The sequence below is a fragment of the Canis aureus genome, chromosome 38 (genome assembly GCF_053574225.1).
Source record: "Canis aureus isolate CA01 chromosome 38, VMU_Caureus_v.1.0, whole genome shotgun sequence".
Classification (NCBI taxonomy): Eukaryota; Metazoa; Chordata; class Mammalia; order Carnivora; family Canidae; genus Canis; species Canis aureus.
Window position 1 is genome coordinate 8,926,719 of NC_135648.1, and position 13,107 is coordinate 8,939,825.

A 13,107-nucleotide genomic window follows, 5' to 3' on the forward strand; every position below is an offset into this window, starting at 1 on the left:
GAAATAAAAATAAAATAGAAAATGGCATGTGCCTGTTTGCCTCCGTGGTTTTTATCTCTGTTCCCGCAGAAAGGGCTGCGATCCCTCAGAGCTGCAAATAGCCGGGCTTGCCAAGGCCACACTGGGGCCACTCCAGGCCATCAAGCATCACTCCTGCCGGAGCACCTTCCAATGCGAGAAGTTCACCCACTAAGGAAGGCAGGAAGGAATATGGGCTCAGTCCCTACTTCCAAGGCTTCTTGTCTTTGACCTTGTTTTTCTAACCCAAACTCTGGACATGTGGTCTGAAAAGGGATTTTTGCGCTCCCAGGGGCATGAGTCAGTGGGGAGAAACGCGGTTTAGAAGTACAGATGTTGGAATTTCTGGTACATTTTAAGAGCAGCAAGAAACAACAGTAGTTCTCAAGTCAAAGGGATGTGATGAAAAATTATATCTGCACTACTTAAAACCTGCAACCTTGGACAAAGTATTTTACTGTGACACAGTTTTCTCTCCCGTAAAAGGGAGGAATAATACCCATCTGGTACAGCTGTCCTAAATGTTGAGATAATATATAACATAAGAGAGAGGAGAAAAAGCATCACTCTAAATTACCAGAGTTGCTTTCTAAGGAATAGGAATCCTACGGACGGTCCTTTGTTCTTCTGAGCGTCTTCATGGGTATGCTGGCTTTTCTTAGTAAAGAAACAAGAATTTGGACTTTGGGAATAGTCCAGGAGTGATTCCCTGAGGAAGGGGATGGAAGCAGGGAAAGAAATTAGAATCTGGTGAGATGGTGTGGGGTTGGGGGAGGAGGACCTAACCTTTAGAGACCTTAAGGCTTGATAGACCAGAGTTCAAATCCGGCATCTAATACTTAGTAACTGTGGAGCTTTGGGAAGTCATTGGCCTTTGCTTAGTTCCATTTTTCCCCACAGAGAAAATTGGGATCATAATTCTTCCCTTTGGGGCTCTCGTGAGGAGTTGATTAGGTAATTATTGTGAAGGATCTATTGTTGCTATTGTTGTGAATGGCACTGAGACTATATGGTCTGATCCCCACTGCTGGAGACAGCTTGGCAGAGGCACATTCCTTGCTCGTTCAGCTAAGAATGGGCACATTCCTGGACCACTTCTGCAGAGTCCAGTGTCACATGGGATACAGCTGGGAGAGCCCCAGGGAACACCTCCACATTCTGGCAGGAGCTGCCACAGCCAAACTCCACCTAAATCTCAGGCCCATCTCCTTCACATTCTCCCCTTAATTTTTTTTTTAATCCAGGAAAGCTACATTTGCCTTCTCGAATGGGATGACAAATGTAAAAGACCCAGATTTATGTAAATAAACTAATGTATGTGAAAGTATTTTACAAACAAACTCAGGAATGTTATGCAAAAGTAAGGCCTTGGAATTATTATTACCAGAAGTAAAAGGCTTAATGCATACAAGGCTGGATATTCCTTTCTTTATGTCAAGTATGGTTCTCTTCATCTAGGCATTAAGGAGTTAAAAATAAATCCTCTCTGGAGCTCCACATAGTTCTCCGGGGTAGCTGAAAATGAGCACCATTTCTATACATGGCACAGCTGTCTGGCTTGTGCCCTAGTGGACCCACCTGCTATAACCTGGAAGCTGTGTTTACTTCCTGTGCCCCCCAGAGAACCAGGAACCTCCAACCCAGTGGCAGAGCGTACCTGCTGGGCCCATGACACAATAGTGAATAAAAAAAACAACAAAACAGAAACAAAAACAAAACAGAACATACAAGTATATACAAATATCATTCAATTCAATGTCTAAACACATGTGTGCTGAAAAACAAGAGTTAAAAAATATATCAAAAGATGAGATTAGAGAAGATTTGCTTACAATGTGTGCTTACTATCTTTAGAATAGATAAAAAAAAAAAAACTAGAAGAGAAATCAAGCTGTCTCTGGCTTATTAATTAGTATCTGGTGACAAATATGATTTCTTTACCTGTTCTCTTCCTCCATCTAGATTTGAGTACCTTGAGACTAGAGATGCTCCCTGCTGTTTCTTTTTGTTTACTGCCTGATGGTACTGGGCTTTTTGCACACGAAAGCAGTTGACCACTAAGTCTAAGAAGAACAGCTGATATCACCATTTCTGTAAAGCCCTATGATTAATCTGTCAACAAAACGACTAGCAGCTCCCTAGGTGAAATCCTGCAGCATTGAAGGTGACAAAATTCCCAGCGCAGAGGAATAGCCAAAAAAAAAAAAAAAAAAAAAAGGGTCAAGCACACGTGAGTTCCAATCCCGACTTTGCCAGTTAATAGTCAAGCAAGCTGACTTGGCCAAACTTGATCAATAATAATACCACTCCTCGAGGTGATTATAAGAATTAAAGGAGGTACAGTGCCTGGCAAGTTGTTGGTAGTTTCTCTTCCCCTTCTTGAAAGCATGGATCATTTTACTATGAAAAAGATATTGTGAATAATTAAAATTGTCACCAGCTCCCACGGTTCATTAAATATCTTCTTTGGAGGAACTCAAAGGATTTAAAATTAAATTTTAAATGGTATCTGTGTGGACAGAATCCACCCACATCTGGAAAACTAGAGGTTGAGCCTTTGTTCTTGCTGCCAGCAATCAGGTTGTTCAGTGTTTCTCTGAAAACCTCTTGCTGTTTCATCAAATCTGATTGGGGAGGGACACTCGATTCCCCAGGGTCTGGGGTTAAGCGTTAGATATGAAAGTCACATAGAGACCAGAAGAGATGAATAATATGCCTCAGCTCATTTATTTTCAAAAGCTTTTTGAGGCAGCAGAAGAGGCGGAGGGGAGGAACTTTGAAAGAGTAACCAGTTTTATGAGGCGAAAGGATAGCATTTTCATAATTTAATACTGGAAAGCAGGATTATCTTTGAAGAAATAGATATTAGAACAGGAGTAAATGTCATTTCTTTTGTTTCTCTCTTACAGTACAAGGACATTGCAATGACTGTCTAGGGCCATATGAAAGTTTATTTTGTATCCCACCCCATCTCTCCCAATCATCCCTTGAGCTGTGACTCTTTGGTTAAGCAGTGATATTTTTTTTAAAGTATTTTTCTTAGTGATCTACTACATATTTTTTTCATATTATCAAAACAATTCTATATTCTTTCATTTTGACCTATGAAAACTGAACCTTTGCATTGCCCCTGTTTTGAAGGTGGTAGCAATAATTTATTTGGTCTATTGGTGCATTTAGCAAACCAGTCATATTGGCAAAGAAAAATTATAGCAATAATGATTGGATTTTGGTGTGCATTATTCAATGTTATTTAATGCTAATCTGCATAAATTCCACTTAAATGACGCCATTCCCCCACCACACTTTGGGAAACACTGCTTCTGTCCTTCTATCATCCATGTTCCAGGATCCTTGATCTTTATACTATCGAATCCTTAGATTATGGTTTTTGTACTCATAGTCTCAAGATGGCTCCTCTATGTCCACAAGATAAGACATCTTCATTCAAGAGGAGGGAAAGGTCAAGGACCAACAGAGTAAGTGTTCCAGCTAGTTTTTTATTTTTCATAAGGAAACAATAGTTTTCCTAGCATTTCTACCCAGTAGAATGCAACTTGTGTCTTACTGGCCAGAATGATGTTACAGGTTCATTCCCAACTACAAAGGAAGCCGGGGTGGGGGGGTCATCCTCATGAGATGTATTTCCTGTGTAAATGTATCAGGTATCCCCAGATCCATTTTCATCCTTGGTGACAGCCCTCCTGGTGTGCTCTTTTGCTTGCCTCCAACCTGCACAGGATATGTTCTAGGCTTGACGCTCAGCCAGAAACATAGGACACTTCCATTTCTTCCATCCTGGGAGTTTCATTCCTCTAATGCAAGATCCTTTGTTTCTTGGATGCTTAGTTCTTGGTTTGCCCTTTCTCTCTCTCTCTCTCTCTCTCACTCTCTCTCTCTCTTTCTCTCTTTTAAGGTCCACATCATTCAGTAGCTTTCTAAAAGGGAGAAGTAAATTTTGGAGAACTTACATGTCTGAAAATATCTTTTATCTAGTTCTAGTGTCGTATTTGAATGATAGCTTGGATGAGTAGAATTCCAGATTGAATATATAGATGTGTGTGTTTGTGTGTGTGTGTGTTGCTTTTGAAGTCTTTGCTTCATTGTCATCTAATTTTCAATGATGTGATTCAGAAGTCTGATTCCATTCTTATTCCAGAACTTGTTGGTATGTTCTACTTTTTCTCTCTGGGGGTTTTCAGCATGCTGTCTCACGGTGTTCTAAAAGTCGGCTTGGTTCCTTATTTATTGCGTTGGGTACTTGTGAGCCTTTTAGTCTGGAGGTGAATGTCCTTCAAGCCTAGGAACAGTTCTCATACTTTTTCTTTGATCATTTCCTTCTCTCCATTTTCTCTGTTCTCTTTTTCTGGAATGACTGTTAATGGCATATTGCATCTCCTGAATTGCTCATTTTATTTTCTCGCTTCTGTTGTCTCTCATGAACCATTGCTTTTACTTAGAAAAAAGATTTTATTTATTTATTCATGAGAGAGAGGCAGAGACATAGGCAGAGGGAGAAGCAGGCTCCCTGTGGGGAGCCCAATGTGGGACTCGATTCCCAGGACCTTGGGATCACACCCTGAGCCAGAGACAGATGCTCAACCACTGAGCCACCCAAGTGCCCTTGTTTTTACTTTTTATTCTTCTTTCTTATGATTAGTGTTTGCATAATACATCTTTTTTCATCACTTAACTTTTAACCTGTGTCTTTCTTCTCAGAGTACATCTCTTGTTGTGGGGAGAGGAGCACCTGGCTATCTCAGTCGGTGGAGTGTGTGACTCTTGATCTCAGGGTCATCACTTTGAGCTCCACATTCGGCAGAGAGCTTACATTTCTTTTTCAAAGTAAAAGAACAAAAATAAAGTATATCTTTTGTAAACAAATATAGTAGGATATTGCTTTTTATGCAGTCTGACAATTTTTTGCAGATTTGGAATTCTACTTTGACTGGCTGTCCAGAGACTTGAAATATAAGCTTGTAGAAAAATGATTCCCAAATTAGGAATAGAGAGCAGACTGCCAGAGTAGATATGCATAGAGGTGAGTATAATTCCAACACTTTGCTAAGTGAAATAATTTGTTGAACCCAGAAAGCTTCAACAGATCATGAAAAGCAATGTTTAAGATAAAAGGCAACCTACTCAAAGGCTAACATGGGCTGTGGATAGAAGCAGCAGCTGGGGCTCCTTTTCCAACAGCTGCAGAGCCTCGCGAGTTTGTACGTCTTTGATGCAGAAGATTATCACCATACTCCTCATACTCCCCCATATTCTGCCGCTGTCTTTCTCAGGTGTTGAGAAACCAGCCTAAACATCTCTTCCCCAAGGATCACTTCCCTGACCTAAACTAGGTTCAAATTCCCCTGCAGTAGGATCCCCTAAATACCTGTGCTCCCTCCCCATACAACATGCATCACAAATAAAATAATTTGTCTAATTAATCTGTGTTCTTTGGTAGATCAGGGAAACTTCCCGAGGGCAGGGATCATGTCCAGAGTTTCCAGGACCCAAACCTGATCTTAGCGAGATGCTCAATAAACCGCTGTTGACTTGAGTTGTTAATTTTAGTGGTGATGCACACACACGTATGTATGTTGGGAGCATGTTGGTATTTGAGGACTCAGTGTGGAGAAGTGAGATGGCTGGGTGGAAGCTTAGGTGGGGTCCAGCTGCAAGATATTCTTACGGCGTATCTTTTTACGAAAAACCAGGCACTGAGGGAGTCAGATGGAAGAGTAGAAACAGAAGGTTTCAGAGCTGAGCAGTGAGGTACTTGGTCTATGACATTCCTTATGTCACCCTTGTTGAATAGAAGACAGGACAGAAAAGTCAGTGTCACAGAGCAATCTCTGCTTGTCTGTGGTTGGTACAAAAAGATGGAAACTGAAAGTCTTTGAATCCTGGCCATCATACAGTCTAGCCAGGACCAAATAAGTCATTTTACATGCTCAGTGCTTCGCTTTCCTCTTGGTGAAAATGAAAAGGCAGAAAGTGTGTTTATGGCAGTGATAGCTGTTATCTTATTTTCCCCAGAGAGTGAAAGTTTATCGTTTATCTTTAGGTGTAAGAGAACCAAACCAAACACAAGAACACACTGTCTTGATTTAAAAAAAAAAAAAAAAAAAAAAAAAAAGGTTCTCAACATGGGGGGAGAGGACTACGCAGCAGTGACATTTGGTTTGAAAAATTTGGACAGTTTTTCAGAATTCTTCAAAAAATTAGATACACATGAAAGAGAGGGAGTTTGCTGATTTTTCTCTATGTACTCTGTGTGTGTCTAAAAAATACAAAAATGAAATGGGTATGGAAAATGTTCTTAATTGGTGAATTTAGGTGAAGGGTAGATGTGGGTGTTTCTTTTAGTATTCTCTGATTTTTCTCTATGTTTGAAATTTTGCAATTAAAAATATCATCATAATTAATAAAGGCAAAGCTGTGTATTTTTAAAATATTATATTTACTCCATCCAGGGAGCTTGTTAGAAACATTATTTGCCTAACTCCACATTCCTCTCCCCAAATTCTATCTCCCTACTCACCTAGAATACATAAGAATCTCTGCTGGTGTGACATGGCCAAACCCTCCCCCTAGACATCTAGTTAGTCAACTAAGAGCCACTGCTCCAAAGGCAGTGACATTGGAGCCACCTACCAAAGCAGGTTATGTGCCATCATTCTCCTGGAGTTTTACAGGCTTTGAAGTTTTAGCTATAATCTTCCTTAGAGGCAAATGGTTGAAGCAGATAAGCCTCTCAAGGTCCTTTGATTATAAATGTGTCTGAATGCTGAGGGGTAAGGCTTTAGAGTCTCTGGAGTAAGTATTACAACTCTCTTTCTTCTCCCTTGTGATTTGACCACTTGGATTTTTGAAGCTGGCACATACCTTTTGTTTTGCTCTGCTTTGTTTGCTTTTCTGCCTCCTGAAAGAGCTATGATCCGATCTGCCCCGCAAAGTTGCTAGTGGCAGCATTCCCAGAAGCTCCCACCTCCAGATGATGTCAGACTTCATGTGACCCAACCACCACACATCCAGAAACATTACATCATTCCAGGATGTGATTCCTTCTAATGCAGAGCTTGTCACCGTGCTGCTGTTGCTGCTGTGACCACTAGGAGCAATAAGCCATAACCTCAAGTGGAGTCAGCTGTGTCCAGGTCAGCAGTCAAGGCTAGAGCAACAATAGACTCACCTGAAGGTCATATTGCCCTCACCAAGACATGGTGACTTCTGGGGCAGACCACACAACACGTAAACATCTATAAGACATTCTACAATTGACAATCAAAAATGAGAGGAAGGTGGCGTTTTCCTGGCCAGATGTGGTAGCACATGGTTGATGTTCTGTGGAGTCAGGTATTTTGGTCTGTCAGGGATGGGCAAATTATGTGGGCAAATGTTAGAATGAATCATCACTGTTGACTGTCCAAAGGGGACTGACTCTGAGTCTAAAACTCACATATGGACAGGAACAGTACAAGAGGCCCTTAAAGGCTGGAGGGTATTATGCTGAGTGAAGTAAGTCAGTCGGAGAAGGACAAACATTATATGTTCTCATTCATGTGGGGAATATAAATAGTGAAAGGGAATATAAGGGAAGGGAGAAGAAATGTGTGGGAAATATCAGAAAGGGAGACAGAACGTAAAGACTGCTAACTCTGGGAAACGAACTAGGGGTGGTAGAAGGGGAGGAGGGCGGGGGGTGGGAATGAATGGGTGACGGGCACTGGGGGTTATTCTGTATGTTGGTAAATTGAACACCAATAAAAAAAAAAAAAAAGAGGCCCTTAAAGGGCATTAAAAGACAAGATCTACTTTAAAGATATTTGTCAGCCACAGTCACCTCAAAATAATTAGAGGCAAAGTCTGGGGATAGAGGGAGAAGATAGTCAATACCCATCTGTCAAGCTAAGTATAACCAGTACAATAGACCTTGAGCTTTTCCCATGTGCCAGGTGCTATGTCAAGCACATAACCAGGTAAGGAGGTCACCCTTTGCCTTACAGTGGTCTTAACCTTATGTCCTAGGGGGTTCCCATCAGAGTCCAATTTATCACTGCTCCCCACCTACTAACACTGAGCGCTACTGGCTCAGCTTCCTGCCATCTGGAGCAATTCAAATACATCTGCATTTGGATCAGCTCGAGTGCTTCCCAGAGGCAAGCTCAGGCCAAGGAAGGATGGCCTCAGTCACATGGATCCCAGGAACCTGCAAGCATTTGGCCGCCATGTCAGATCTGAGGAAAGCGGGGGACTATTAGTCCCACACCAGTTCACCAGGAACTGCAATCCAAATGTCTCCTTCTGCCATTATTTCCTCTGAGCAACAAGCCTTTGGTTTCTTTGCCATCTCTACAGCCTCGTGTAATTTCTCTCATGTGCTGCCTCATCTTGCATCTCTGCCTCTTATCTGATCTGGAGAACTGAGAAAGCTCTTCCCCAACCCACCCCCAGTTGTACTTTGACTCAGTTTCTAGAAACTAGATCAAGAGTCCAAGAGGGATTTGCCTCCCTACTTCCTCACGAGGCTGTGTTCCCTGGTCTAGCTTCCCCAGTGAGCTGAGGCCCCTTGATGGCTGCCTGCTGCCTCAGCTCTGGTCTCCTAGCAACCCTCAGCCTTCACAGTTTGGGACGCGGAGGTGTCACAGGGAGCCAGGGTGGCAGAGGTGAGAATATGACGAAAGCTCTGGCTCCCAGGCCCTGAAGTAAAGAACTGCTGCCTCACAATCATTGATATTACAGAAGGGATTGGCTTTCCCTGGCATATTTAAGAATCAGCCCTAAGGGTAGCAAATCATTCGCCAAGGAGTGCAGGGCTGTGCTTTGGTGCCAGAAGCAGAGACTTCTATTTGAAAGATGCTTAATGATTCCTTACTTAGTCTGCCCTAAGGACTGATGAAAAAACAGTAGGGCCGAACACGATATCCTTTTGGTACAAGGACAGTTAGACTGACTTGTCCTTCATCAAAGATGTACTTCACTTGTTCTTTGGGAATAATGCCATTTTAAAGCTAGACGATATCTTAGGACCATGTCACTCAAGTAGAGTATTTTTTATAATCTGGTAAAACGAAGCCCAAAAAAGTTAAATTACTCACTTGGGGGCTCTCCCAATAAGGAAAAGTTGGAGTTTAATAGAACGCTATCACCTGAGCAGCTGAAGGAGCAGCCCAGCGCTCCTTCTATGACCTCACGCTCCCTTCCAGAGACAGTGTAGATGTGCTCTGAGCCACACTGGTTCACAACATGGTCAAGGGCATGAGTTGCAAAACAGCTGGATGTTTTCAGGGGTAAGTCTTATGTTATAGACAAAACAGGACTAATTGAACCATGTGACCCATGTGCTTTGCCTCACTAACAACATGTGCTTCCTGGTTGAGCTAACCGGGACAGAAAACAGTGAGGGAGTATTTTAAAAATGTTAAGACTAGACTAATCACTATCCACCCATGAGTCTGGTTTTGAAAGATGGACCTCTGGCTTGATGTTGAGTTTGGAAGTCAGAGGAATGGTGTTATTACCGTACACCAAGTTTGAACTGTCTCTGTGCTAGTCAAAATTCTTCACTGTGACAAAAATGTAACCAAACTACCTTTAAATAACAAAAAAGCAGGAATAGGCTCATGTAGGTAGGGTAACTCAGGGAACCTGTGAATCTGTAGGAGCCAGGGCTGAAGGACTAAAACTGGGATTTGTTACTCCCTATGGCTTTCATCTCTGGGTCTATGCTTAACTCTCTTAATCTCCTCTGGTAGCAAGTCTTCTCTATTTGACTAGAGGGATGTCCACGGTCATCCAACTTTGTATTCTTCTGGCACCATGCCCCCTGAGACATGACAGTTATTCCTTTGATTTCAAACTCCTAAAGACATGGGTAGGACCCTAATAGACCCAGCTGGATTTCATATCCTCTCTTGAATCATCACTGCATCTGGGAGGAACATGAAGCTGTGATTAGCCAGACCTGGGTTATTGACCCACAACAGGCGAGGGATGGAAAGGGTAGTTATAAGCCTCATATGTAACAGAAAGCTTGCCCTCTTATGTAACAGAAAGACAATAGCTAGCACCAACCATCCACTACATCTTGTTTTTTCTAACTGCTGGCATTCAACACGGTTGCCATTATGTCATGCTACTCCTCCCTCCAGCCCACAAGCATAGATATGGACCATTAATAAACTTGGATAATGATGCTGGCAGTCCAAGGAATTCTTGGCGAGCTAATCAGCCTTGTCAAAATTGATCTATCTCAGTGGACCCTGCAAGAATCCTCCAAGGACGTATGGGCAGGAGACAGTGTGCTGCAATGAAGAATGCTAGAAGGGAAAACAAGGGATCTGGGTTTTGTCACTGACCAACTCTGTAATCTTAGGCAAGTCCCTTCTTCTCTCTATTTGCTTATAAAACTGGAAGAGTTGGCACAGGAGATCACCAAGACCTACCTAGCCCTCATACTCTACAGGTACATTTCCGGTGCCCCAACAGAGCAGGTCACTGCCCCCTCTAGTGGTTAAGTTAAAGTAGGAAAAGAGGTCAAGTGTATTGAAGAAAGGAACAACTTCCTCCACAGTTTGATGGGCACATTCCCTAGGAATAAGGTCAAAATGCAAACTTCTGGGTGCAGGAGGACATCATTGCTTTGTCAGATGAAGCCCTTGAGAAGTGCAAAAAGAGAGCCCTCTCTCCTGCCTGGCAACGTTGTAGCCACTCCACCATCCATTCATTCACCATGACACTATGTGTCCAACCAGTAGGTGTTGGGAAAAGGAAACTGATCATAGAGAGAAGAGTGAGGGGGAAAAAAACTGGGTTATAAGTAATAGCTTATTAAACTCAGTAAGAGTAAATATCTCTGTAGACAGAGAATGAGAGGGAGAGAGGTTAGCCTCACAAATGCTATTGATCAAAACTCATTTATTCCAGAAATGTTAATTGAACATTCACTGTGTTCTAGGCATTAATTGTTATTTATAGCACTGAAGATAAGAGGAGTCACAATTTCAGCCCTCCTGGAGTTTATATTCTAATATATAACACAAACATTATATAAATATTGATATAATAAGTTCCAGAAAGTAGAAACCTAGTGTGTTCTCTGTGCTCATATCAGAGGACACAGTCCTTGACTTTGGTATCAGAGGTCTTCCTGAGGAAGTGATCTTTAAGCTTAGTTTTGGGAGTACTACCCCTGTGATTTATAATAAGAAATATATACATTGGTTTCTTCCCCCAGTTCCTGACACAAGATTCCTGAAACTCTTGTAACATCCTGGGCGATAAAGGCATCTTTTTTTTCAAATAAACGACTCTGGCTGGGCTCCTAGATGGCTCTTGGATGAGGACTGGTCACTGGAAAGACCAAGTTATGATTGGAGGTTGGCATTTTCAGCCCTACCCCACACTCTGTTGAGATGGAAGAGGGGCTGAAAATAGAGTTAATAATCTATCACGCCTATGTGAGGATGCCTCCATAAAATCCCAATAGTATGGGGCTCAGAGAGCCATGTCTATTTTACCACAATTATTTTTTTAAAAAAATACTACTACTACTCTACTATTTATACAGCAGTGGCCAAAATTCTCAACTACCTTGGTGTGTATCTTGCCCAGAGTGTGAGAATATTTAGTAAGAAAAGATAAGTCAGAAAAATTATGGCACACAACCCACAACATAGAAGTCCTTGCTCTTGGGTGAGAAAAGGAAGGGGCTCTTTTTCCATTAAGCTAAGCAATTTATCTACTTCTGTATATGTCTATTCCTATTTCCTATAACTTCAGGAATTCTATTTTATTCTATCTAGGATCATAAGCCCGATCTAGGATATAGAGAATAAGATTTTCAACATAATTAATCATAGTATTCGGTGAAAAGTTAAATCCAGCTTTTGTCTTTATTAAAACAAAAAAAAAATTAGCAGGGTTTTCCTGGGTGGTTCAGTTGGTTGAGCGTCTGACATTTGGTTTCAGTTCAGGTCACCATCTCATGAATCATGAGATGGGAAACACTCGATGGCCTCCATGCTCAGTGAGGTCTGCTTGAGATTCTCTCTCTGCCCCTCCCTCCACTTGCTCTCTCTCTCTCTGTCTCTCTAAGGTATATGAATGAATTTGTAAAAAATTTTTAAAGATAAAAAGATTATATTAGCCAATGAGTTGGCCCAACCCATAATTCTCAGAAACATTTAACACAAGGAATAAAAGCAAATGTAATTCACTAGTACCACTTGAAAGTGCCTGGTAGTAACTGTAATTTGCAACATGCCCTACAGTCTACAAAAAGCTGTAACCTACTGCACATTATTTTATTTGACCCTCATAATAACCCTACAAGGGAGTTAAACAAGTATCATTGCTCCTATGTTAAAGGTGAAAATGAAGTCTCACTTAGGATAAATTACATATCCAGGGTTAAATAAAGAATAAAAGGAAGGGCAAAGACTCAAACCCAGAAGGCAAAAATCCATTTTCTTCAACTGTGTTATGAGGCGTCCCTTAGCACTTAGAGCAAACTGCTTAATACAAAAAGCAGGCCAAGGACTCTATCCCTTTTAAATATATGCACTGATTTCATTCGCATTCAGATTTTCATGCTTTGCACTTTCACTATATTTTTTTTCTTCAAAATGGAAAAAAAAACCTCGAAGCTTTATTCTGAATAAAAGTCAAATTTGAATCGTAAAAAAAGAAAGACTAAGAGAGTTCTGTTTCCTGCTGGAAGGAGGACTAAAAGTATCTAACAATCTTTCAGCTTTTCATCTCAAAATGCTGGGTAAAATATAACAAATCCTCTGTTAAGTCATAGTTGAGGGGGCATGAAAACAAAAGGAAAATTGCTTGGGCTGGGAATGAAAGGGAAGCTGACCACAGAGAAAGGAGCTTGCTGGCTCTGCGGGGACAGCAGGCAGTGTCAATCAGCCCCAGTTAATCAGGGGGATTTCAGCGTCCACCTGGAAAATGATTATGCCTTGGGCTTGTTCAGTAGGGGGCTTGGCTCAGAGATTGTCCTAAGATCTTAGGACACTAAGGAAACTAAGATTTTATTATCTATCTATCTATCTATCTATCTATCTATCTATCTATCTATCTATC